At 49.4% G+C, this 26,025-nt stretch overlaps 1 protein-coding gene across 6 annotated transcripts in view; it reads left to right on the forward strand.

Moving 5' to 3' along the window:
• HIVEP3 (HIVEP zinc finger 3) overlaps positions 1 to 26,025 on the forward strand; it is a 279,427-nt gene that overhangs the window by 114,600 nt on the left and 138,802 nt on the right. For 5 of the 6 annotated variants that reach the window (XM_075437832.1, XM_075437838.1, XM_075437837.1 and 2 more), the window contains exon 2: positions 20,350 to 20,431. The exons of the other annotated variant lie outside the window; for it this stretch is intronic. The gene's annotated coding sequence lies outside the window, so the exon portion shown is untranslated. The remainder of the gene's footprint in view (positions 1 to 20,349; positions 20,432 to 26,025) is intronic. 6 annotated transcript variants of the gene reach the window in all.

Raw genomic sequence — 26,025 nt, forward strand, 5'->3', positions numbered from 1 at the left:
AAGGCGCGTCACTGCCAATGACCTACCCTGCACCTAGGACTGAAGGGATGGAGCTGAAATCAAGTAAGAACATGAGTTTGGGCTGTGGTCATGGAAGGAGCTTCTTTTTATGTGTTGAAACATCGAAACTGTGCAAAAGCAAATGGGAATGCAGCAGTGTTCTGGGTGGACTTGCTGTTTGACGTGTGAGTGAACGGCTGCAGGCTTAGCGTCGGGGTGTGTGCGTGCACATGCTTGCGGTTCTTGTATTGCATATTTTTACAGGGGAATTACGGGAATTATTCACGCTGTTTTCCCTTGTCAGATTCTCTAGAGGACAGGAAACGCAAAACTGAATAAAATAAGCAGCCAAATCTTTTGCTCAGCCTGCCTAGATCTGAATACATTTTGTTTGTATTTGCTTGATAACAGTTTAGTTGGAAAGATGATCAAAGAATTTAACAGAAAAATCATCTTTGGTGTTGAGCATTGTCCTGTTCTTTGGATTGAAAACACTCAGTCCAGATCTCAGCAGCTCCACACACATCTCTAACAAAAACAACTTCTGATTATTGGATGTCCTTTATAAAGTGAAATGAAAGTAAAGCAAACTACGCTTTTGACAACCTTTTCTGATCTTTCTTAACTGAACCTGGACTTCATTTTATTATTGATTGTGCTCTAAATTGAAATTCAGCTTTGTCCTCTGGCCTAGTTGAAACCACAAGCTAAACTAAAGATTTAGAAATGGTCTTTAATAGGAATTCTATTAAGATGCAAGAAGGAAAAAAATCTAGCTTCATTTTCATATCTCAGGAGGAATATGCAGTCAGAACAAAAAAAAATCTTTATTCCTTGCAAACTTTGCAGATTTCCTCTGCAGTCATCAGCAAAGGGATTTTATTCCCATATCATGGAGCACTCATTATTTTATCTGTTGGAAGAAGCATCTCATCTGCACGTCCCTTCCACTGAACGGCAGTGCCCGTCCCTGCCGTTGGAGCTGGCAGACACGTTCCCGAGTTGCAGTGCTCTTCTGAGCCCATGGGAGCTTCCGAAGCAGAGCCCGGGTATTTGCTTACCCCCTCCGCTGCGGAGCATGCCACAGCCTTTTCCTTCCCCGCAGAACCACGTCCTGCAAGACAACGGGACCAAGATCTGCACGTACGTTGGAAGGAGGAGTGGGAATGAGAAGTATTTCATGGAAATGCGCTGAATTCATCCTGCCGTGAAGTCTAGGGCTTTTTGCCATGGAATTCTGGGGTGGTTTGAATTGATTCCCACTGTGCCACGGAGAACGCTCGGCCTTGCTTACGAGGCTTGGTTCTTGGCCGCAACAAAGCTCCCCAAATGGGTAAAACAGGGTGAGTTGCCACCGCTTTAATGCACTTCCAGGTGCATCAGCCCTGGGAGCTGTGCAAGTTTGCTGGTTTCTTGGGCTTCCTTGTCTGGTAAAGTCGTGTCCTGCTTCTCTCGGGGGTGAAACGGAGTTTGAATCCGCGCTACAAGTGTAAGGAAAAAACATTGGTGGGGACAGCGAGCATAAATTTGCCCGCGTGCTGCTCTCGCATGATGAAAAGAATGCCAAGCGATTAACGAGCACATGGGAGCTGAGGCACTGTTGGCTAGACAACTGGTGCTGATTCATTAGACTCTAATTACAAGTTATTTTTACCCATCCTCCCATCTTTACAAAGGGCTGCTTGGAAGGCAGCGTTGAAAGTCTTCCTTCATCCAGGCTTTGATAAAAGTCAGATGGAAGCCTGTCTGTCCTGCTTTGTGTTTGTTTTTTTGGAAGAAATACAAGCCCGCTTTGCAGATGGAAGGGGCACTGCCGTGCTACGGGGAGCGGCTGGTTTGGCTTTTTGCTCAGGCTGGGATGAACTGGAGGGCAGGAAACGCGCGTGAGCGGTGTTTGCTCAGTGAGTGGTTCCAAGGGAAAGTCCAAGTTTCACTTCAGATTAGTGGGGGGTTGATCAGTGCAATTTTATCTCGGACACAGGATCTCCGCTCGTTGGTTTTTCTTTCAGCACTTTGCATGTGTGTTTCCTGTAGTGAGAAGGGAAGTGATTTATTAGCTGCCTCTCCATTCTTTTTATTTTATTACCTATATCGTGCAGCAGGTATAGTTAAGGGAGGGTCTTTGCCCAAACTGACACTTCACTGTCCTGTTTATAACAGCATGAAGTATGCTCAAGAGGAAGCATTTAAATCCCATATTAGTGCCTTTATTCTCAAGGGCCATGCGTCTTTCTAAAGAAGACTGTTGTATTTTTCCTCTGTAAGTAGCTTAATACTCTTTCACTAAGTACCGTCTCTAGTGACAAATTGCCCTCTTAAAAAAACCTGACATGCTTGGATGAACCCTCTTGTCTAAGGATGAAACAGTATCTTGGTAACCTTGAGATTTCCATTGCATGGGTGGCAATGACCTGCTTCCGTTCCTTACCTTGGGGCAGTGCTTCCTCGTGTCCGTTTACATCTAACACATCCAAGGGCCACAGCAACAGACTACTGTGGTGAACCCATTCGTACACAGAACAAATTTTGGTAAGGAAGTTGTCTGAACTTCGGGTTTCCAATAAGCCAGCAAGCATTATCTTTATTTTTTAGCTCGCCCTTTCCCTTCAGCCTGAGGCCTGAGGACTATGGAGTGAATTGATCCAGGTCCTGAGAAATGTTGGTGCAGGGAGCACGTCCAACACAGTCCCGTGGAGCTGCGGTGGAGTGATGTTGATGGGATAACATTTCCGATTTTATAACCTTTATGACTGATGGCTCTCATGGGGAGCTCTGGAGTTCAGGCAGGAGTAAAAGGTGCAAATCATGGAAAGAGATTGTTTTCCCACACGAGGAGGATAGGTCTGTTGGAAAACCTGTCTAGGTGAGTTGGCTTGGAGAGAGGTCTGCAAAGTAGTTGTGACTGGTTCAAGTCCAGCATCAACCAGAGCAGCAAGGGTTGTCGTGCTGCACAGCGACTCCTTCTTTCCTGACTTGCTTGTCTCAGGAAGTCAGAAAACCATCACGGAGGAGGGAAGAGCTGGCTGACCTGAAGCGTGACCCACTGAGCTCTCCCTAGAGTGCCCCAGGCCAGGCAAATGAGTGTGAGCACGACGACTTCATGTGATTTGAGGAAGCCTCCCAGTCTGGGATGGTTCCTAGTCCACAGACCGTAGCTTATAGGTGATGATACCTGGGTTTTGCCAAGTTTTCTCAAGCTTTTGTCGAAGATGGGAACGTGGACAATTTATGACATCTGTGAACCCCATCTGGAAAGGGCCTTTTCTTTCCCCCTTCCTGTCTTTCTGAGGGATTGGAGTAGAAGTGGTGGAGAGCGTGTGTCTGAGGGCAGTAGACTGATGAGCCAGACAGATCGTGATGGAGAGGTCAGGCTGGGGCACTTTGGCCAAGTTGGCTGGATGGGAGGCAGAGCTTCAGCAGAGAGAGCTGGGGAGGAGGACAACCTAAAGCGCACCCGACCACAGGCACTGCAGGAGACTCACAGGGAGAGCTGGGTCTGCTGGTGGAGGGCAGAGCAGGGCTCGGTAGCTTCGATAAAGTGGAAAGCAGAGCAAATACTGAGATATGCATCTTTCTTACTTAGAGTGAATATGAAATTGAGAACAAATCTCCTAACCCCATTAAGTAGTTCTGCAGAGAAAGCATGGTGCAGGCGTTTTATTACCTTCTGGAAGAGCACACAGCCAGACATTTGGCAAGAAGTTCCAGAAAATCACTAGGTAAATGCAAACTGCAGGTACTGCGTTAAAAACCCTCAGTTCTCTGGTTTTCCCAGAAAAAGTCTTTTAGTGCAGGAGAAAAAAAATAAGACAAACGAGTCTATCCTCTGTACAAGTAATGGGGCTCCCTACTGGGGCTTCTGCAAGCTCTTGGTGCAGGAGAGGTTTCTTTTCATGCTCGTTTGATGCAGTCCATAGTTTTTCATGTGCTGAAGGTGACAAAGGGGAAGGTGACCAAGAGCCCTCTCCTGGCACAGCCTGAAAGGACAGCTGGAAAACCACCGCGGGCTCCGATGGGCAGGTGAAACGAAGGCTGGAACACTGAATAGGACTGAATGGCAAGCCACACACTTTATTTATAACCCATATATAAATACACCCTAGGCATAGATCTGGAGAGTGTATTCTGGGTAGGCCCACGTTGCAGGTGTGCAGCATGGAAAGTGTGTTGGGCTTGTGGCTTCCCTCCGGGCTGCCGCTGCCCGACCGAGCACGGGCAGCGCAGGGGGGACGAGGGAACGCTGGTTTGCACGGTTGATGGTCGACTTGCGTGCTGTCATGCTGGCTTGCAAGAATTTGCATAAACAGCTCAGCAAAGTACATTTTCAAAGAGGTTTTTGGAAGGCAGATGAAGAGGCACCTTTACAGCTTTACTGGACTTCCTTCCAAATGTGAGCAGCAGCTCTGGGGGAAGCACGGTGAGGTTTGCTCTTATCTCCAGACCACAGCCCCCACGGAGACCTGCAAACCGAGCCCTGTTGCTGAGCTGATTCTCATCTCACAGGCGTCAATACTGAGCAAATCATGGGCTGCAGTGATGTGGGTGGGACTTTGCCCTACTCTTCTTCTGAAATCCTGTTTTAGCTTTTTCCCATAGGCTCAGGATATCTCCACAGGCTGTAGTGACAAAGCATGGGGACAAGCTTAGGGGCTATGCTGGCAGGTGGGTCTAAGCTCTGGGAGGATTTCTTGGAGTGCTTTTGACAGAGCTCAGTAACATTTCAGCGTTGCATCTGGGATTCTGCATCTGCCATGGCAATGGTTTGCACACCGAGCTCTTTTCAATCTGTGCGTGTGTCCCTTCTGGGCTGGAAGCCCCTGGTTACCGTGGCCTGTCCATGGTCTGGTCCCAGACCAGGTTGTCCCAAGGACATTCCATTGCTGTGGTGCTTTGACCAAGCTGTTCAGACAGTGTGGGTCACCGGAGTAGATTCCTGGTCTGGCCTGTAGTATATGCTGGTCTGTCCTACAAATGACACCGGAGGCTGAGACTGGTGTGTAATTGCTGTAAATCAGCTCTTGTCTCCATAATTGCTGTACTTCAAGCGTTATGTATCACCCACAGGTCCAGTGCACCTTACATACATGGAAGCCCTAGGTTTAGATATGACCCCTGTAGTACGAGTTTTGCTCTTCCGTGCAGCCTGCGTTGTAACTCTCCTTTAAAAGCCAAAAGATCATGAAGGTGTTTGTAAATGAAATCTTTCTGTTTAGAAAACAACCCACAGGCTTTAGCTGTCTCAGTGCTGGGAAAACCCTCAGCCTGCCCAACACTGCAGCACACATGTGCTCGAGCAGAGCCTGGAACAGGAGCTGCAGAAAGCCTCGTCCGCCACGGGGATGGACGCACAGCCGGGCACGCGATGCTCTTGGTGTTCGTAGCTGCATGGGCGGAGGGGCTCAGTCCTCCTCCAAACTTCACATCCCCTCCTACCACGCGAAAGGAGGCTGGGAAAGAGAGGTGCACGTATCGTCTGCGCAGAGGTGATGGCCTTGGTTACCTTCCACGGCAATAAAACCTGCCCCTCGTCTCCTCCTCGCTGCCAGCATCTCCAACTGCTGCTGGCGCGGATGCCGGCTCCCCCTCTCCTCCCTCCCCGGCACACGCCTGTGCTCCGAGTATGGTAGTTCGAGAGTGCAGAGGTCCTGGAAAATATGAGGTGGTGTGAGAGAAAATTAATGTGTTGTTAAAGTAAATAAACAAACAAGGAGGGATACTCTCCTGATGGCCCGGGAGGGCTGGGCGAGGGCCAGAGCCGCGCCATCAAGCATGCCTGCCGCCTGGTTTTGGTCTGCTGTGCTGCAGGGGCTATGGCTTCGTCCTGGCACGCGGACCGTGCGCTGCGAGTATGAGGTTACAAATAGTCATAGAGTTTTGGTGAAACCCATGCATATTACAGATGTCTGCGTTACTTTATTATCCCTCCAGATCCTATAGACATTCTTCAGTGCTCCTTTGGGGCATCATCTGTGCTGCTAGTTCCCATAACAACTTGTGAATTCATCATTCCGAAGCTGCTTTTTTTTTAAAAAAAAAAGAAAATCAGCCCAAATTCTCTTGTCTTATGTCTGCTACTGAAGCGTTCGGATCCCTGGCAGCCTGCTGCTTCTTTTCTCCTCCTTTTTTTCTTGTTTTTCATGAAAAGAAATCCAGGCGTATACTTAGAAGGGTCATTACAATTATTTATAAAGAAAAAGCATATTACCTATGCAGCATTATAGATACTGGGCCTTGGTAAACATTTAAAATTGAAAGACTGGTAGATTAAAAGATTTTTATGTGTTGGGTGTCGATTTAGTTGATGTATTAGTCTCTTTAGCATCTCTCTGACAGGTCTATTTAGAGCTTCCTTTCCGTCTGGCCTTCCCCAGGCAATGACACTCATTACTCTCTGCCTGTCAGTCAACAGGAGTTATAACAGAGCTTCAGTGGGTCTCCTGACACAGTGCCCTTGTAACAGTAAGGGAGTGATAAATACCAACCCCACCACTCCTACCTGTAGGTGCCTCGGGAGGGGCAGGCAGCGTCCCCCGGCTGCCCTGGCTGCAGGGACCGCTGCGCAGCCCTGCCCAGGGCTGCTGGTGCAGAGGAGAGTGGGTCTCCTCCTGGGAGCCGAGGGGTCATGGGAAGGGACTGGAGGCTTTTGAGGGGTGTGGAAAGACCAAGCTTCTAAACACCGAGGCAAGGAAAATCATGATTGTGGTGAACTAAAATTGCTATGTTGAGAATGTGGGGCTAAAACACAGTAATTGAGCGCAGAAGGATGAGGTTTGACATGGGGCAGGACAGAGGGGGAGGGTATTTTAGTGTAAGTCTGTAAAACACTCCAGCATCCTTGGGGAGAAAGCCACCTTTTAAAGTGAACATTTTATAAGTGAACATTTATGGACCATGCTGAATGTTAGTGTGGAATAAAAAAATACTTAACTGATTAGAGATGAATGCGTCTGTTATTTTCAGCTCCTATGGTTCTTCACCCTCACCTAGGTTTCCTTGCCCAGATCTTTGTGAGGTTACTTTTCATTCACTGTCTTGTCTCCCTTGGTACTTAAGGCTAGTCCTGTTTGGGTGTGCAATCCCACGTGCCACTGCTTTTCTCCTTTCAAGAAAGAGTGCACGAAAATGCAGCGAAAACTGCCAGACGTTTAGGTGTACAGACGCTTCACAACATCAGATGTGACTTCGCAGCTATAGATAGACCAATTCTGCCAGTGCTGACCCCCAAGGAATTGGACTTGTGTCATGCACTCGGTCCCATCGCAGCGCAGACTGGCTGCTCTGAGCTGCAGAGGCTGCGGGCGCAGCTGAGCTCAGGGCAGGGAACGACTGCGCTACATCAGTGGCCAGACTGGATTTCAACGCAGTGGTCAGTCTCTGCAGTTAAAGGGTTAACAGCCTGGGGACAGAAGGCCAGAGCTTGTCTGCAGACCATGTAACCACCTGACTGTCAGTCATTGGCATTCCTCTCTGCTGAGCAGACCCTGGGCTTGGAGCTTTTAAGGACAATGAACTATTTCCTAGGCGGAGAAATATTCCCATTTGAATTAGATTATCTGACAATTTAAGTGCAATTGCATAAAAACAACATTAAAAAATCATTAAGATATTCTAGATAATAGGTCAGCCTTGTCTGATATGACATAGCACTAGCCTTGGTTTCTTGGCTTGCTCCACCTTGTTTACGGGCTATCCAGGAGCAGAACAAGGCAGAAGTCGCATAAAGCTTACACAAAAAGAAAAAAATAATACCTTTTCATGTATGTAAAAGCTGGTTCGTGCGCATAGTGGAACAAATTAAGCTTTTGGAGCCTGCCACAATTTTGGCATTTCTCAACTTTGGAAATAAACGTTCTTTAATTAAAGCTCATCTCTCACTTCCAATGATTTTTAGAAAAAGCAGAGGTAGCGCTGCGTTGGCTGCGGGACAGGGAACCTTCCCGCTTCTGTTTGCGGAGCACGCTGCCTGGCCGCTGCTGTGCGAGGAACTGGTTGCACCAGTGAGTCGTCCCCTCTGTGCGAGCTGGTCTTTCTGGGACTGGTTTATTGGGGGTACGCAGCTCAATTTCGCTAATTGGCTTAAACCGCTTTTTACCGCGTGGCACAGCCCGGGTGAAGACCAGGACTGCTTACGGGGAGGTGGTCTAGCAGCACGAGGCAGCGCAAGCAAACCTGGCTCCTGCGATAGGTAGGATGAGATTTGTCAGATTTGATCAGAGTCCTGGAGTCTGTTCCCAGCTGTGCCAGAGCTGATCTTATGCAACTTCTCTGCTATCTTATTTGTATGAGTTTTGAATCATGTTTGCCTGGCTCTTAAGATCGCTAGGAGATGTTGCTCAATATTCGAGCCGATGGAAATCACGGCATTATCGTCTGTCGCTAGAGGAGCTGGGACTGGGGCACATGGAATTGTGCTCCTGCAGCCCCGCGCTCCTCCCTTAAGGGGCTGTTGCGTCTCCTGGAAGCGGGGCACGATTGCTGTGCCTCCCCCGAGCAGGGTGCCTGGGACAAGGAGGGACTGGAGACTTGAGCCCCGAGCAAGCGCAGGGGACAATTTTCAGGTGTGTGTAACTTGGCGGAATGGAGTGGGTTTTCATGGGAGCTGTGAAGATCCCCTTCCCGAATCCAGGACTTCTGCCATGACAGATTTCCAGTTGGAGGAGGGAGCGGAGAGGGCTCTTTGGAGCACAGTTTGGACAGCACAATTATTTTTACTTGGGGTAAGGCGTTTTACTTTTCATTTGCTTTTTGACTCTGCTGCTAAAATAATTATTCCAGTAGGACTGAGTTGATCCTTACTAATTTAAGTGTCTCAAATAAAGTTATAAATGAGCTGTGTTTCCATGAGTAAGATTCCCATTCATCCTTGCAGAGTTTATTTCATGGCAGTGAAATCCTTACCTGCTTTGAAAAGCACTGAAATCGTCTAGCGATGATAATTAAACACAAGGAGTTTCTCTAAGAGGTAGTATAGTTTAGTTCAGCGCACTAAAAGTTTTGCATTTATTTACACATTGCAAGAGGAATGTGTTGTTAAGAGAACAGCACAGCAAGATCAGCCTTTAGAGAGTCTCTCCCCTCCCATTCCTTGGATTTATGCACCCAGCTTCCAGCGACCGGCCCGGCCCCCACTGCTTACCCCTCTGTAAACCTGCCAGAGTCGACGGTGATGTTTTCCTGAATCTTTTTTCCGCTTAAATCAACAGCTTTAAACCCCAGTTTTACCCCCTCGGCTCTAATTTAGTCTGGAGTATTGCCCCTGGGAAATTTCAATTTTAGGTTTTCAAAGGTTACCCAAAGTATCAAGTTATTGGATTATGTTCTGCGAGCGGATCTGGGGGGAGCGGGGAAGAAGAGTGATCAATATCTGTGTCCTCTGGAGTTTTATGGATAAATCCTTCCAGGAATGATTTAGCCTCTGATTTTGTGAAGTGTTTGGCATGGCTCAGCATTAGCTGGAAGTGCTCAGCATCTCACGGATCGCAGAGCTGGATGTGGACTTGGCTCTTTCGCTGTTTTATACAGCACTTTCAATGCCGTGGCGTAATACTGAACGAAACTCGGCTTTGGCCAGTATTTGTGACTTGGGATGGGGCTATTCCCAGTGCGAGCCAGACATCCCAGACATCACTGTATTCACGTGCTTTGTTGCTGCTGAAGAGTTGAGTGTCTCTTCGTTCTTCTCCCATCACCAATTGGCTTAGTTCAGAGAGACTCTTCATGGCTCTCAAAGGTTGACTTCGGGGTTGTCGTTACTTTGAGATGTTATTGGCAGTGGGCTGTAGGAGTTACCGCCAAGAAACAAGTTTAGGCATTTGGATTACTCTTGTAAATTTTAATTAATCACTTTGCCGCTGTATAAGGCAGCACTGTAACACATACTTCATGCTCAAGTATTCAATTTCTTACAGCAGCGTTGCACTGCAGTTTAAAAAATAAAGCTGCGGGGTAAGAAATGTCTGCATTCATGACAGTTCTATTTGTAAGGAGTCTTTCTAAGCGCTCTCTGTGCCTGGTGGGGTTGTAGTTCAGGGGTACACAGCAACGCACCTGGGTGGTGCTGCCTCTGCTCTGCCCCGTTAGCCGGGCAGCGCTGGGTGCTGGGCTGCTGCTCCTGCAGACGTTGCTCCAGACGGTCCTTCAGAAATGCTGTCATCTCCTGGCACTCTCCAGATAGCTACAATTACCCGGTCAGCTGTGTGCAATAGCAGTCTGGCTCCTGACAAGAAGCGTGTGGTCAGGGGTTTCTACTTCAGAGGAGGTGGGGTCCGGACTTCTCAGGGGCTGCCAATGCGTTCAGCCTTTGTTTGCTTGGACAGAAGGGTAAGCAAAACCTTTAAAACAGCAAGTGATGGACAAAAAGAAGACCTGACGTTGTTTTGCTTCTCTGGGCACCGCTGCAAATTGCCACCTGCAAGCTGGTGCTGGGGTGTGCGGAGCCCCTCTCCTCCCTCCCAGCCCCAGCGCAGCACGGAGCAGCCCGTCCGTGGAGCAGCATCTGCCCGGTGGTGCGTCCGGAGGGTCTGCCCCGAAGCTGCCACCAGCCATGGGGCTGGGCAATGGTCTGTCCACAGCGGGGCTGGGCACTGGTCTGTCCAGGCAGCTGCTTGAGCACCTGCAGAGATGCTTCTGCTGAAGGGATCAGGGATTCAGGGTGCACGGTGGGGTGCCCAGGTGTTCCTTGTAGACACAGATCTCTGCCTCTTTTTTGGCTATGAGGTCTGTGCAAAGCTTGACATCTGTGCAAATACTGAGATATTGCTGCAGCCTGAGAATTTGATAGGAGGATTTGGGTGGTGCAGGGGATTTCTGATGCTTTTACTTTACATAAAGATGAATTTTACAATAGAAATGCTTTCTCTTTCCAAGTTTGTTAGTGCAGCACTTTGCATTGACAATAAATACATGGAGTAAGTCACAAAAGAGAATTAAAATAGTGTGTCTTGACTAACTGAACTAGAGCTCTACACAGTAGTCTCTGACCTTGTAGCATAGCAGTGATGTTCATGGGTGCTGGTAGGTGCGAGCCGTATCCCTGATACTGTTGGAAGAAGGGGAGACAAACTCCAGGTAGCAGGAATGATGTGAACATACTGTCTTCAGGTTTTGTTTGCTGTCTTTGATGACGCAGATGAGGTTCTGGCTGGAAAAGGGATTTGCAAACTACGACTTGTGTCCTGCTAGGGGTACCCGAGTTATTCTGAGACACGGAGCAGCCGATGCCGAGTCTTGCATGTGCCCGGCCAGGAGCTGCTGCTGCTGCTGTCGGTGCTGCTGATGTGCCCAAGGAAAGAAAGTTTGGACAGCCCTGCTGCGGAGTGAGCGTGGATGAAGAGCCGCTGGAAATCCCGGCATCAGAGGGGGAAGAGGCAGGTTAGATCAGATTCACGCCTCCTCCCCGGAGCCAGTGCTCCGCAGAGCCTTACAGCAGGTTTGCTAGGGCTTTGGCCAGCCCAGTGATAAATGCGTTAATGGGCCTGCTACCACTTTCCTCAGAAGTCCCGGTCTCAGATGTGTCTCTTCTCTTTGGTAGCTTGTTTTTGTAGTACTCGGGCTAAATTCTCCTTTCCATAATCTACCTCATCAGGAAAATACACTCCTTAGATCATTTCTTTTCAATTCCACATTTACACCCATCAATTATTTGCAGGCTTTCATTCCTTCCCACTTTTTTTTCCTTTTTTTTTTTTTTTTTTTTGACTTAAATGAAATGCGCAGATTTGGCTCCTTTAACTTCTCTGAAAGGATCTGTGCTTCCAGACTCCAGGCACTGTATTGCTGATTCCTGGACACATGGTAGTTTGACCGCATCTCTTTTAGGATGAAATCCTCACCCTAAATGGGATTCTGGACCAGACCAGAGTTTTCCTGGTACAACCCTGTACAGAGGATGCTGTGGAATAGCACCACCCTGCAACATTTGGCCCAAAACCTTTGTAAAGGGCTGAAGGAGATAATTTTGCGGCTGCCTTGGTTTTGATACTCTGACCCAGGGTACCGATGTAGCCTGACATCCAGAAAGATATACCGAATATTTTTTTTACCCAGCCATCTCGTTATGCAATCTGCCATCAGAAGCATCGCAGCTACTGTGATTTCCCATATTTTGCCCTGCTTCTATTTGTGCGATGGCTCTTTGGTTGTTCTTTCACTTCTTTTTTTTTGCCTACTTCTTGCTTGAGCGTTCGGTGCAGGCATTGACAGAGGCTCAGCACATCCTTCCGGGGGTGGAACAATTTCAGGGCAGACTTTTGCAGCATGGCATAGCTGTGATTTAATTTTTTTTTTCAAGTGAAAACCGGACTTTCCAGCCAGCCTCATTACTCAGACAAGTGTCATTTTGGGACAGTGCACCCTCGCCTGCTTAGTGCTGCTGTAGCTGCCTGATCTGTACCACGTCCCGGAGTCTGGTACTCCAACCTATTGATTGGCATCTCCGTCTCCAGCTCTGATCTCGTGTCTTGACCATCTGCTTCTTCTGGTGGTCTCCAGAGGGTCTGCCAATCAGCAAAGCAGGCTCAAAACTCGCAGGCAAATGGGTTAGATTATTTTTGGACTTTCCTTGCAGCCATCTGTTTGGGAGGGAGCCATGAGCTCGTCTAACCCAGCTGGGTTAAGGTGCTGTGGCAGCCTGCAAGGGAGGAGGAAGCAAACAGGATAAAGAAAATTACCCTCTTCTGAAGGAGCTGAATCAGCTGCGAGACGGCGCTGAGCTCTCAGCCAGCAACTGGCATCAGCAGTGAGATGTCGGGATGTTTCCCAGTCCCTGCTGGAGCTGGCTGCTGCCACCAGGCAAGACAGCAAGTTTGGTGTGACTTCGAAGCTGACTTGTGTTGCCCGTGACAACCTGGGTTTGAGTCTATTTTACATGCACACACACACAGACACACGTGCCTATGTTGCTATAACAACCACCCAGGACTTTGAAAATGTTGGACTCTGTTTTCCAGGTTGCAAAGCACCCGAATTTGTTGCAATTTAGGAGGCAAACAGCTGTCTTCAGTCCCTTCCCCCCACCCCCCCTTAAAAAAAGCGTTAAATCAAGTATGCTAGGCAAAACGTCTGGGTTAATTATGTAAGAAGTCTGTAATGCCATAGTAGGGAAAGGGAGACACACAGGGCTCTGTGCTGTCCTGGCGCGTGAAGCAGCAATATGGCTCATGGCAGTAAAGGCTGAGATGTAAATGCTGATTTTTGGTGCCCCCAGAACATAGCAGTTAAATGATGCTACCGGTAAAGCCACTGGTGTCACCAGGAAGCAGTAAATCACAAATCACAGATGAAGATTATGACCTCTGCGGCCTCTGACCCAACGCGATCCAGACTAGTGCTGTAAGCTGCAAGGCAGCAGCCAGATAAGGGCGGCAGCGAGTCCCGACCAGCCATAGGAAGTCCTTCCCTATAGCTGCAAACTCTGGTGAAGATACTTATCATATCCAGGCAATGGCATTTGTCTCCTGTAGCAGAGTCATTCCAACACTCTCAATTTTTCCCTTTTTCTCTGGGTGATGGAGACACTCTGGACAGTGTTGTCTTCCAAAAAAAGTTCTCTTGCAAGGGAAGGGGAAAGCCAGAGCGGCGCAGCTACCAGGCAGCATGTGTTTCGCAGGACAGACGTGTGTGCGAGAGCCCTTGTGTGCTGGTCTTCATCTTGGGTGGGCCTGAAGGTGAGCCTTGCCCCTAAAACAAGCCCTGACGTAGGGGAGGGAGTTCTGCTTTCCCCTCCTAGGCAGCGCTTGGGCTTCCTGTGCAGTTCATGACCAAGGCAGGGCCGGGACCGCATCCTGCTTTGCAGAAGTGGGTGTCACTCTTCCCCCTCGCTCCGCAGCTGAGGTGACGCGGAGGTTGCAGAAGGTCGCTTGGGGCAGAGCTCAGAGCAGAGCCCAGGACCGTTTTGGTGTGGCACGTTTCGGTGTAACGCGTTTTGGTGTAACCTCGCTCGCAGCTCCACCTCGGTGAAACTTCTTCCCTCTGAGGGTGATGGAGCCCTGGCCCAGGCTGCCCAGGGAGGCTGTGGAGTCTCCTTCTCTGGAGATATTCAAGTCCTGCCTGGACAAGGTCCTGTGCAGCCTGCTCTGGGTGACCCTGCTTGGGCAGGGGATTGGGCTGGGTGACCCACAGAGGGCCCTGCCAACCCCTGCCATGCTGGGATTCTGTGAAAACAACCGTTGCTCTGCGTTGGGTCCTTGGGGCTGCATGTGATCTTAGGCAATCAGATATGAGGCATGAAATGCTGATTCATCAAAAGTTCTTAAACTTGCTAGCAAAACGGATGTCCTTTCACTCCTACAAGTGACACACGTTCTTCATGTGTGGCTTTAGCGGGCGAAGTTTGTGCTGGATCGTCCTATTCCCAGTCCGAGCTCATTACATAAGGGAAGAAAATACTTTGTGATCCTGTAATTACCTTAGCGCAAACACCAATGTCTAGAATACCCTGGACTTTCTTTCCCATGCAGAAGCTGTGTTGAGAGAATGGAGGAAAAAAATGCTTTGAATGCTTGTTCAGGATTTCTAGATACGTGGTAGTCCAAAAGCAGCTGCTGCGACTACTTTATTGGAAGTCTGGAAATCCCAGAGTGATAGATGTGTGGGCAGCAGGGATCTGTGTAGGCTGAGAGCACAGGTTAAGCTGGATCCGTCTAACTGATGCTGGAACCCTTGTGGAGGTCCTGCAAGGCACAGACGCCTGTGGTGCTGGGTTGGGCTTCTTGGATGGGATGCGGGAAGGTGATGCACATGTTCAGTACCAAGTGGTTGGTTTATATCTCCTGGTGTCAGCCATGCCGTTGAATTTGTATGAGGGCTTTTCAATGACTTCAGCATTTCCAGTGGATTTATGTTGGAAAATGCTGTCTGCAGACATGGACTGGGACGCTAGTTGGTGTTTCATGGGCATGTTTTGTGGGTGATGGTGGTCTCCCATTAGCACTTGAGACTTAATGCTTGATTATGAACTGTGCTGAGCAGTCTCTAAACAGCTGTGAGGGATACTTTGCCTGTGCTCAGAGATGGGGTCCCATAAAGGTCAGAATTTGATGTAAATGTGCACTATTCCAGAAATCGGTTTGACTTTGCAGCACATGCCCTTACCCCTCATAGCTGACTGGAGAACTCAGGATCTACCTCAGAAAATACAGAGCTTTTCATCACCAGCCGGCCTCCAACTCAATCTACAAATTATACTTGTTTTGTGGATTGGGAATAGCCTGTATCACCAGAACCTATCCAGTTTTGCTCAGAGTGGTGGCTTCCAGAGAAAAGCCTTCCCTGTGCTGGTTCTGCAGACCGACCTCCCTGCAAGGCAGGCGGTTTGATGGACTGGCACGGCAGTGCTCGTGGGGTGCTTGCCCTCAGAGACAGCCCTGTTTGCCAGGCCAAAGCTAAACTCAGCTTTGACGTACAACTGCTTCTTCAACGTACAAATTAACTCATTAAACACTTTGCATAAGATACACAGGAGCTGGCAGCGAGGGAGAGGAAATCAAACCCGCTCCCACTTTGTTCACCTGCTTCAAAGTCATGAAACCTTCCTGCATGATTCATCCCAAGCCGCAGGCTCCGGAGCCCTGGTTTGCCTTCTCCAGGTCTGCTCCACGGACAGGGACAGGGTGCTGAGCTGAAAGGAAGCTTTTGAGCTGCAAAATTGTGCAAGCCAGCGTGTGCTATTTCTGGAGCACGCTGTAATGTATGCGTCTAGCCTGGCTCTCTCCAGCAACGGCCAAATGTTTTTCAAGCAGTAAAGAAGGTAAAATAGAGCAACACTGTACTGGAGCCAGATTTTCCACGCGTTCCCTGAGCAGAGCCTGCAGGAGCCTGCACGTGTGCTCGCGGACACATCATTAAATGCATCGGTCACCAGAAGGATGGAGCAGGGGGACCGGGGACCTCAGTGGCCCCAGTTCAAGAAAGATGAGGAGCTACTGGAGAGAGTCCAGTGGAGGGCTACGAGGATGATGAGGGGATGGGAGCATCTCTCCTACAAGGAAAGGCTGAGGGAGCTGGGCTTGTTCAGCCTGGAGAAGGGAAGGCTGAGAGGGGACCTTATCAATGCCTCTAAATATCTGCAGGGTGGGGGTCAGGAGGACGGGGCCAGAATCTTTGCAGTGGTGCCCAGTGACAGGACAAGGGGCAATGGGCACAAACTGAGGCACAGGAAGCTCCAGCTGAACCCGAGGGAGAACTTCTTTCCTCTGAGGGTGACGGAGCCCTGGCCCAGGCTGCCCAGGGAGGCTGTGGAGTCTCCTTCTCTGGAGATACTCAAGCCCCGCCTGGCCATGGTGCTGTGCAGCCTGCTCTGGGTGACCCTGTGGGCAGGGGGTTGGGCTGGTGGATCCCCAGAGGACCCTTCCAACCCCTGCCAGGCTGGGATTCTGTGATTCTGTGATCTGCAGTTGGTTACAGTGCACCGTGACATGGCCTGTGGCAGCGCAGGCAGCACGTGCGCTCCCACATTTGGGCCAGCAAAGCCAGAGCTGGGGTGAGGGTTGGCACTGCTAAGTGAGCAGGGGGGTCATACCAGGGGGAGAAGGAAGCAGCAAAGCGTAGTGACACGTCACCCCAGCTGCAGCACTTGCAACCCCCTGATGTCAGCTCACTCGTGGAAGGAGAGTCGGGGTCGTTATCTTGGCTGCACCAGCAGCAAAACCGTCACGCAAAGGTCATGTCTGCGTGGTGCAGCATGGTGTCATGGAATGAGGGCTGAACCAGCTCGTTAGGGGACTGGAAGCAATTACAGCGGTATCAGCTTGTTTCTTCGCCTGGTCTACCCAGTGCTGCTGCTGGGGAGGGAGGGCTTGCCAAGAGAGGGCTGCATGAGTGTGGCCCAGCAGATTTTGGGTCTGGAGTGAGCCGATTTGGGGCTGAGTGGTGCATCTCAGCATGGACTGCTGAGCTCTGCCGCATGCTTCATGACGCTGTTGTCAAGCAAATGTCATGATCTCACTGGGAGGTGATAGAGGGGATTGTAAGAAATGTGAAACTATAACAAAAAAGCCTTAATATTTTTTAGTTTTTAGTAGTCTTCAGTACTGTAACTTGTATTTCTGCATGCATAGTGATCTAACGATGTAACTGTTGCACTAATCCCTGTTTTCTCATTAAGGAATGTAGTGGAAGGACATGGGCACAAGCTATCACTTTGAATCAGAGGCCTTTGGGACAGAGGAACAGTTGTAAGGGTCTTAGTACAGGGAGCAGCACCCTTCAGCCCATTCGACGGGACTCTGGCACCCTGCTCAGGCTAATCCTGCTGAGCAGGGCTCTCGTCCCTGTAGGGTTGCAGCTCCTAGTGGAAGATGCACTGGAGGATGGGACCCCTCTCCCAGTACAGCCCCTTCCTCACCCTTTCCCCTCCTGGGGAGCTCTCAGTCCTCCCTTTCGCCATTAATTTGGCAGCCCTCTATGTAATTCCTGCACTTTTTAGGGGGAGGAGGGGCGAGAAAGCGGTGATGCCCACCAAGGAGGAGAAGTGACAGAGAGATGGACCTGTCTGCCTTCCTCTGGGTGCTGATCGGGTCACCCTCTGTCCCCCTTGGCAGACGCTGCTACTCGAAGGAAAGAACAGGGAAAGAAGAAGAGAAAACAGCAGAAACATATGTTGAGGACAGCTAGAAATAGTACAGGGTGGGATCTTGCTGGGTCAGCCAGAGCCTGGCAGATCTTCACACGCACTCCTGGCAGCAGTGCCTGGCCGTAACGGGGAGATGGGCATAGATGTCTCCTTGTTTCCCATCTGGAAGCTGGCCGCTATACGGTGCTCCATACTACCACTGAGCACCCGCGAGCCGTCGTTGCATTTGCTGGGGTGGAGTTTTCTGTGTGGAACGAGCGAGCAGTGAGGGGTTTCTGGTGTTTTACGAACACTGCCGGCTCTCGGAGAGCAGCGTGGGGGCAGGTGCAGAACACGACAGAGATCTGAGCTGGGGCTTTATAGATCTGTGCCAAACCTTAGGTGAATTCATGTTTGAGAAATGGACAACAAAGTCCCTTAAGAGAATTTAGCAGAAAATGGGATGTTTGTTTATCGCGTGTGCTTCGGGAATTAATTGAGCCATCTCCATGTTGCTGTGTTCTGATGCTAAAATCAACATTTACTCACAACCTCTACGGGTTGCTAAACTGCTTTTGTAGCACTTTCTGGTCTTTCACCCTCATTACAAGACAATGTTATTTTAATTTAAGACAGATGCAAGATTAACATATAAATGTTTTTTTATCTGTCCAACATTATTGAGTAGGATGTTTTATCTTCACTAGTGCTTTTAGATTTTTGTTCACTATGATTTAACGTATTCTTAGTGTTAATATTCACCCCTGTCCTGCCATCGCATTTGTGTGTGTGTGTGTGTATGACCTTTTGCAAAAACATTGTACGGAGTTTTCTGCAACTTCATACCAGCTCTGCATCTGCATGCGCGTGCCAACACGCTTTCAGGAGAAGCCTCTAGTAAGGATACGGACTTAAAATTACCTAATCTAATTGCTGACAGCAGAAGACATGGTGGGGAAGATGTTATGAAGAATTGCTGGATGGCCTAACAGTGTTAGTTCCATTAAATCCTCAGAGTCTGACCTGTCTGTAGTGATTTCCTCCTGCATAATGAGAAAAACGAATTTAAAGAGACAATAAGAGTAACCGTGGGTGGGCGTATCTGAAGGACCTGGAAGAAGTGTGGTGCTGAGGGCAGGTCATGGAAACCACGTGGGCTCCGCACCGGTGTCAATGCAGCCCTCCCTGCCTCAGTTTTCACACCAGTGAAATGGGGCTAATGGCTCGCTTGTCTGAGATTATGAGAATTAACGGCTGGCTATAAAGTGACCAGAAATGTCCAGCTGAAAGGAGTCACGCAAGGGCAGAGCTGCAGTTGCTCCTCTTGCTCTAGCTCAGGTGCCTGGCCACCGTTGGCCACTGAAGATGCTCCACACCACGGCGGGGATGCTGCCTGCGGTCACTGCTGCAGCTGTCCCCGCGCACGGGGCCACTGCCCTTGGGCTGCAGGCCCTTCCATTAGCACTGCCTTTCCTGCATCCAGATGTGTTGTGGATAATTTAGCCCTTTAGATCTTCTTTAAGCCATTCTCAGCCTTTTGAATCGTTTCTTTCCTGGGTATCTTGCCGTAACTTGCTGTGATTTTTTAGTTTTCTGTTACGGCTTAGCCCCACCGGTCCTGAGGTTGGAAGTGAATGATCGGTCCCCCAGAGCATCTCACCCTGTTGCAGACAGTGGCAGGGCCAGGGCTGGTGGCATGCAGGCAGCCCGGGGCGGTGCTCATGTTTATTTTCTATCTTTGAAGTAGTCAGGATTGCGTCCAGTTTGCATGCAGGGTCTGGTTTTAGAATCACAGAATCATAGGTTGGAAAAGACCTCTAAGATCATCAAGTCCAACTGTCAACCCAACACCACCATGCCTACTAAACCATATTTCGAAATACCACATCTACACGTTTTTTGAACCCCTCCAGGGGTTCTCCACCACTGCCCTTGGCAGCCTGGTCCAATGCTTGATCATTCTTTCAGTAAAGAAATTTTTCCTAATGTCCAATCTAAATCTCCTCTGATGCAACTTGAGGACATTGCCTCTTGTCCCGGTTACTTGGGAGAAGAGACCAACCCCCACCTCACTGCACTCTCCTTTCAGGGAGCTGTAGAGAGCAATAAGGTCCCCCCTCAGCCTCCTCTTCTTCAGACTGAACAGCCCCAGCTCCCTCAGCCGCTCCTCATCAGACTTGTTCTCCAGACCCTTCACCAGCCTCGTTGCCCTTCTCTGGACATGCTCCAGCCCCTCCATGTCCTTCTTGTAGTGAGGGGCCCAGAACTGAGCACAGCACTCGAGCTGTGGCCTCACCAGTGCCAAGCACAGGGGCAAGATCCCCTCCCTACTCCTGCTGGCCACACTATTGCTGATCCAGGATGCCGTTGGCCTTCTTGGCCACCTGGGCACACTGCTGGCTCGTGTTCAGCCGGTTGTCTAGGAGAACTAGAAAGCCTGTCACCAGCCAGTCTCCTGTGCCTTGTCTTTGTACATCTGGAAATGAATAATTTCATATGTAAAGAAAAATCTCTGCAATAGTACCCTTCAGAAGTTATTTGCTCTCATGTCCAGGTCCCATGTGAGAAGAGGAGAGCAGAGAGAAAAATGTCTCCAAGATTAGGCCAAAACGGTGGCAGAAGGGATTGCAGATACGGACTGAAAGGGCAAATAAGGAAAAGCCCTAATGTCTCGATGGAAGGAAGCAGAAAAATACCTGACCTGCTTACACAAAGGGAGAGGATGTGACTGTGCCTGTGGTATAAATGGCGTACAGTTAATACTGCTTCATTACATTAAGGTCTCCTGTTTTCTACCCCAGGCTCCCTTTCCCAGGTCACCGTATGAACACCTGAGTCTCCTTGAAGCATCAGAGAGATGAACCTGTAGCAGCTTGTCCACAGGTAAGAGCCTCAGCCATCGCTTCGGTGCCTGTCCCAGCGCTCTGGGAAGTGTCGGGATCCACAGCGCCCGTGGCTGCGGTGCTGCGGGGCTTAAACCCGAGCCCATGCTGCCTGATGTTGTGATGGGGAGCTCCCTGTCTGCCAGGGTTTCTGCAGGTTTGATGCCCCTCTGAGGCGACCTGGTCGTGGAGGTTTGCATTGTCTAGAGCAGACACACAGTGACTGAGAATTTAAAAAGATGTTTTGAGGGGCAAGGACTGATCCAGACTGCTGGTCTTGGTTTTTTATTTTATTTCTGCTTACAGTGTGTTGCTGTTTTTGCTCATAGCTGCCCAGCCAGAGCAGCCTGTTCTTGCTTACAAGGGCTTGCTGTAATTATCTGAAGCCAGTCGATGTGGGTTGCAGTGCTAGGGTGGTGGTCGCCTCTACTGCTGCCGTGATTTTCCTTCTGGCTCTTTATCTAGCAGCTGCCTAATATAAAATATTTAGAAACAGAAGCCTCTGTTGGGTCTTTCCCGTTGTAGCTGAGCGACATGACCAGCAGGTACCCAAATCCCATCGTCTCCTGCCTGCTGTCCCTGTCCCCTGCAGCTCTGCCTTTTTCCTCTTGCGACTTCAGGATGCCGCTCGTTTACTGATGAAGTTTTACCTTCCTTAGGGATGTTGCTTGCCCAGCTTTTGGGAAATTTGTGGAAATAAAATACTGTTCATCATCAAACTTTGGGGCAATTTGTGGAAATAAAATACTGTTCATCGAGCTCTTGGAGACCCCTCCAGAAGAAGGTGCTGCGCTGCTGGGTATTGACACTGGCCTCCAGCACGTTGCAGAGGCAAAACCCAGGGTCTGGCGCCTGTGTTGGGTGGATTTTAAGGACTGGGAGTCGCTTGGCTGGTAGGAGACAGATGAACACAGTCCCTGAGTGAAAAAGGGGTTTGTCTGCTCCCTGCTTTAGAGCGTACGGCTTTATCCGTAGGGATGCACGTCTCGCGGCAGCTTGCCGCTGTCTGCAGCCGGGTTCACAGAGCAGAAGAGCAGGGAAGATGCTGGGGATGGGGACAGGCTGGGGGAGGCGGTGGGGCTGCCCCTGCAGAAGCCACAGCCTTTTCTTGGGGAGAAGCCGTTGGCCTGGAAATGACGTGATTGCGGCCGGGGGAAGAGCACATCTTCCCGGAGAGCAGCCACCGCCGCCCCGCCGCGACATCGCCAGGTCTCGTGTCTCATCAGTGAGCGCTAATTGGAGGGGACAGATTTTGCACCCTGGGAGCAGCAGGTAGCCATTCTCCAGTGAGACCTCAGAGCCGGCTCCATCAGCAAATACTTCTTGCTCGGCTGCAGTTATAGCTCATTATCTCGCTGACCTTTAATATCCAAGTGTTTCTTGCAATGTGTTTCTTCAGCCTGGTCCGGCTTCTGACCTCGGCTCCCAGAGGCAGCGGGGTAATATATTCATCTGCTGTGCTGTCTAGCCACTTTCCCTCCCTCCCTCCCTCCATCCACCCCTCCGTCTCTGTCCTTTTTGGCAATCTGTCATTTTTTTTTTTGGTACGAGTCCAGGAGCTGAGTAGAAACTACTTGGGCAGCTGGAGCGAGAAACAACGGGTTTTAAATACGCTTTCACATGTTTGTAAACAACTGCACTGCATCAGGGTCCCTGCCCAGCGCCCTGCAGCAGACAGAGCTGATCGGACTCTTCTGAGATCAGAATTAATTACACTGCATGGAAACGGTGCAGAGCAGACAACGATGCGGTGGGAAATAGCCCCTGCTCTGCGAGCCGCGTCTGTTCGGTTCTGCTGCGCTCATCACGGTGGCCACTGAGCACCCGCGGTTGCTCCGCTCTTAGCTGGCAGGGAAGATGAGCAGAGAGAACTTTGAAAGAATTTGGGAGGACGGTGTAACTGTTGCTCTTGGAGGATGCTCCATGGGGTGTCCAGTGAGGTGTCACCCTTGTTGGAGATCATCTATCAGGGAGGATCAGTACAGGGAACAATGCTGCTGTCCTGTCAAAATATCCCCATTTCTCCTGAATTCCCACAGCTTGTTCTTGGTGAAAAAAAACAGTCTTGTGGTTTTTTTGAATCAAGGAATAAAAAAACCCTTTCCTGAGAATGATTTGAAGAAGGAAGCAAGCTCAGAAGCAGAAGGGGGGGGCAAAAAATCTGTGGTTGGAGCTGGATGGACTGGATGATACCAAGTAGCCCATTAGTCTCAAGTCATCAATTCTGATGAGTAAAAACTGAATTTGCAGGTCCGGGACTCCCGCTCTGTTGCTGAGGGCTGTGAGTAGAGCGAGCACATTACCCATGAGATGATATAATGTCACCTCACGATGTGATTGCTCATACCTGCAGGAGTTTTTCTAGTGGGGAAATAATGGAGGCCAAAAAATCGAAGTGCTTTGAAATGAACCCTTTGCGGTGTCGGGACTCGGCTCCCAAGCCCCCGGCTGGTCTGTGGCTGTGCTGCTCGGGGGACGGCTGCAGCCGGGCGCTGGCTCTGCTGTGAGCAACAGGGTAATTGCAGAAATTGGCACGGTGGCTTGGAACGAGATCTGATTAATTAATTCAAGACATGCTGGGATTAAATTTTATTAAACCTTGGAATCGGAGTAGGCTAGATGAAATGTAAGCAAAGGTTGGGAAGGGAAAGGAGGGGTCTGTGCCACACGTGCTGCCTGCCAGCGCTGCTGCCGTCATGCCCCTCGCTTGCGCGGTACTGAGGGCATGCTCAGGCTGTATATAGATAGATGCATACGTACATATATATAGACACATGTACACCCAGTTTCACTCCAGTCAGGGTGATCAGGGTGGCTTTACTCTCCTTATCGAGTTGCTCTGGATTTTTACATGCTAGGTGCTCTGTCCCTCTGTCCTGCAGCAGGTCAGAAGCCGGGCACCGCTGGCTATGTACTCCCTAGCATCACCTGGAGTGAAGCAGAGGTTTCTTGTGCTTTTCCCCTGATCCTGTGCTGATAAACGTGTCATGCTCCATCCAGACCTGCCTGTTATTTCGTAATAAGGGATGTCAGCTCCATATTTACTGCCTTTAAAATGATTTGGGGTCTTCTGGAATGGAAATTGAAGAGAGCCATTGCTCACATAGCTGTGTCTGGATGCTTGCTCTGCTCCCAGAAGCTGTCTGGTCAGGCATGTATGCGCTGGAACAACTTCACACTGCCGGACTTTGCAGGAATAACAAAGCCTTTCGGACAGGTAAACAAGTGTGTGTGTGTGTGTACGTGAAAGCATTGGTTCTCCAGCAAGAGGTGCAGTGCAGGACCCAGCCTTTCCAGGGACGTTGCTTTGCCTGCCGAACCTCCAGCATCCCACACGAGCCATCTTTTCTTGTGACAGTTTCAGGAATATACTTCGTACTAATTTTAGCTCTCCCTCCAAGGTGCAGATCTTTGAGGTTCGGGCACAATGAATGCCTTATTCATAAAACTACAAACACTGTGAAATGAAGGCAGGGGGGGGAAAGTGTCCCGCCCTAAAAAGTTTCTGATCTCCGAGCAGCTATAATTTTGGCTTGCTGGGAGAACAAGCTGAGGTAGTGTTCGTTTTAACAGCCAGGAAAGGGCTGTCTGTTTATATTTAGGGCCTTGTAGATTTGCGCAGTATGTGCAGGTGGCACATTAAAACGTGTGGATGATTTCTTACCAGGATAAGGCTGTGTTTTTACTGGACTGCCTTTAATTCTGTGTGAAGGCTAAGTAAGTAAGCACTGAAAATTTTGCTGTAACAGTTTCTGGGGTTAAGTTTTGTCGCCTTTGGAGTGTTGCTTTGAGCTTAATCCTGGTGAATTCCTCCCATGCACCTTCCTACACAGTTTTGCCCAGAAGGCAGGTTTTTAAGAGCGGATTGGCAGCTCCTGCCACTTTGAGTCTGTAGGGCATTGGCATTAGCAATCACCGTTCAGTTCTCACTGGGGAAGTGTTAGTGGACCACTGCAATGAAAATAAGTAGGTGGGTAAAGCTCACCTTCCCACAGGGAGGCGGGAGGTGGTCCAGGATCTCATCCAACTTGGCATGGCAGCTCTGACCTGCACCTCTGCGTGGGCTTTGTCTGAAGAAGTCTGTGCCTCCCGTCCCCAGCCTTGCTGATCACTCTGTTGACTCCAGGAGCTGCAAGAACAGATTCAGTGCTCACCTGGAGTCATCTTGATTCTGATGGCTTTCGCTTGACATGAGCTGAAGAGTGTAGCATATCCAAAACAAGTGCATGTGCTTTTGGGACGTGGCCCCTGGAGTTGGCTCATTGTTGCTGCTTGTCCCCCAGTACTGCTAAGTCCTGGTGAAGATGCCAAAGCAGCAGCTCTCCATCATGGCTGAGGCTGGTTCTGCAGAGAGAGCAGTGTTCATCTCTGGGGAAGCAGAAATTGTCAAAAAATGTGCATGCCTTTGTTTTTGAGCTGTAGTTGAACAGCAAGCAAAGATGCTGAAGTTCTCTTCACCATATTTGGGAGTTGAAAGCCTGGTCCAGCCACTCATCATTCTTCTGCCACCCCTCAGAAATTGCTCACTGGCTACTAATCCTGCTCTGATAATAAGTAATGCCTTTTTCACGGGGGAATCCAGATGCTTATTTGGTATTAGCAAGGCTTACCAAGATCCCAGGGCTGAGGAGTTCTGTAAAAAGTAGAGTGCAGCTACTAATGTCAGTTGTCTCGGTCTCGGTCTCCAGGAGAGTGCCGGGGCTCTGAGATTTGTTCGCAGATCTGAAATAAGAAAGTTGTTGATGGTTTTTACATTCAGAGTTACGAAAAGACCTGTTTGACTGAACTGAAACACCGGGCAGCTGTGAGCAAATGAAGTTCAAAGTGGGTGTAAGAGATGGATGAAGCTCAGTACGGAGAGAAGTTTGAATGTTAATTATCTGTACCTGTAACATACCATAGTAGGTTATAGTCATGGGAGATGGGGTAGAAAAAAGTGAAGTCCAGGTTCTGTTTCTTCTAAAATATTTCCATGATGTCTGGGTACTTTGCTGTGGTAACCAGAGGGACTATTTTTAGAAACTTTCCTAAGATGCTCTGCTATACTCCACTGAGCTGCTTGGGAAGCTGGCGTACAAAGTTGTCCCAGGGGCTTTCAGGTTAAAATGAATACTGATTCAGAAAGATTCCAAAGGATTCTGACCTTCAAAATTGATCAGATTGTGTGGGCTATCTTTCTAGCTGCATGTCCTGCTCGGACTTCACAGTGGGCATCTCCGAGATCCCAGATTCCGGCATTTGGGTACTTGTATTGCTGGGAAGGGGCAGAAAGGGTTGTCTTGTATTTGGCCTGGTCCTGACTACAGCACTAAACCAATGATGTAGTGGCAAAGCATCTTGAGCAGTTAAACAGAGTAAACCCAAAATACATGTTAGTGTTTTCAATCACAGTGTTTGTGGCCCTCAGCCAGTGAAGTGTCCCCGAGTCCAATCTGTCGAAGATCAGCTCTCTGTTTTCCTGCAAAGATCCGTCACAGAGAAGAACAAGCCCATAGGTTTAGCTGTACATTTGTGTGTGACTCTGTGGTGAAACTTTTACCCTATCTTGTTCATCTGAAAGTCTTTCAGGTTTTACTGGGCTAACATTGGGGAATT

The sequence above is a fragment of the Opisthocomus hoazin genome, chromosome 17 (assembly GCF_030867145.1).
Source record: "Opisthocomus hoazin isolate bOpiHoa1 chromosome 17, bOpiHoa1.hap1, whole genome shotgun sequence".
NCBI lineage: Eukaryota > Metazoa > Chordata > Aves > Opisthocomiformes > Opisthocomidae > Opisthocomus > Opisthocomus hoazin.